The following is a 1,590-nucleotide window of genomic DNA, read 5'->3' on the forward strand; positions in this document are numbered from 1 at the left end:
GACGGCCGGGCCGGGGCGGGGGCGGCTCGGGCACGGGGGTGGCGGCGTGGGTGTGGTGAGGGGAGGGAGAGAGAGGGGAGAGAGAGGGGTAGGGCTGGCCGCTTTTTTAGTTTAGGTCACAACTCTAGCAGACGGCAAAGAGCCTAGCTAACGGACGTTAGTTTGGCCACTTTCTTTGTCGTCTGCTAGCAGATGGCAAAGAAAGTGTCCGCTAGGTGGTTCTCGCTAGTGGGCCACCCTCCCTCTTTGTCGTCCGCTAGCTGATGGCAAAGTTCTATGCCATCGGCTAGCAGGCAACAAAGATCTGGCCGACGGCAAACATTACCTTTGCCGTCAGTTTTCTTTAAGATGATGGCAAAGACGTTCTTTACCGTCAGTTGGCTGACGGCAAAGAGCTGACTGGTGGGAAAGATCCTGATTTCAGTAGTGTTTGCGCCCTATCTGTCCAAAAACTCGGAATTTTCCCCTCCTGGTTGGTGAGCTAACTGACCAATCAACCTATCAGTGGAATAGAGAAGCGGTGATGGAGCATATGTTACCTCTTGATGCTGATCTTGTTCTGAACATCCCGTTGAGTACAGTTCATCTTAAGGATACTTGGGCGTGGCATTATGAAAGATCGGGCTGGTTTCTAGTTCGCTCTGCTTATCAATTGTTGGCTGCAACAAAGGATCAAAGGGAAGCATGGCTCGAGCACCGCCCTAGTTGTTCAGATACTAAGAACTTCGGAAACAGTGGTCACTGTTGTGGGGTGTAAAGGTTCCCTCGAAAGTCGAAATTGAAGTTTTTTGCATGGCGATTAGCTGGAACATCGCTCCCAACGGGTGACGTACGGAAGCATCGAAACATGACTGACTCTGAGGATTGCACTATCTGTCATAGAGCGACTGATACATGGAGGCATGCTCTACTAGAATGTAATATGGCAAAGTGTATATGGGCGCTGATGGATGAAGGCCTAACATGACTTTCTCGCAACAAACAAGCATGATGATCCGAAGTTCTGTCTGTTTGAACTACTGGAATCAGTCCCGCAGAGGGAGATGATTCAAATTCTTGTGACGCTTTGGGCGATCTGGTGGGCTAGGAGGAAGGCAATTCACGACCAAATATTTCAAAGCCCACTTTCCACGTTCTCCTTCATTCAGAAGATTTTGCAGGAATTGGAGATGGTGGAAGCAGCTCCAAAAGAGTTGGCAATTCCAGCCAGGGGACCAGAGAGAAAATGGATCGCTCCGGTCACTGGCTATGTGAAGATAAATGTTGATGGAGGCCTTTCGCGATCAGGTGAACAGGGTGCAGTCACTGCTGTTTGTAGGGATGCCACGGGCAAGTTCATAGAGCGTCAGCTGTAGTTTTCGACGGACTGGTTGATCCAGAGTCACTGGAGGCCATTGCTTGCAGCGAGGCTCTATCATTGGCTTTTGATCTGAATGTATCAAGCGTCCAAGTGGCAACGTACTGTTTACAAGTTGTCCACAATATCAAAGAAAAGAATCCGTGCAAATATGCTTCAATCATCCATGAGTTTAACGCCAAGAGCAGTCATTTTCAGAGAGTCCATGCAGTAAAGCTACAGGGTGATTCTAA

Source organism: Triticum dicoccoides, chromosome 7B (genome assembly GCF_002162155.2).
Source record: "Triticum dicoccoides isolate Atlit2015 ecotype Zavitan chromosome 7B, WEW_v2.0, whole genome shotgun sequence".
Classification (NCBI taxonomy): Eukaryota; Viridiplantae; Streptophyta; class Magnoliopsida; order Poales; family Poaceae; genus Triticum; species Triticum dicoccoides.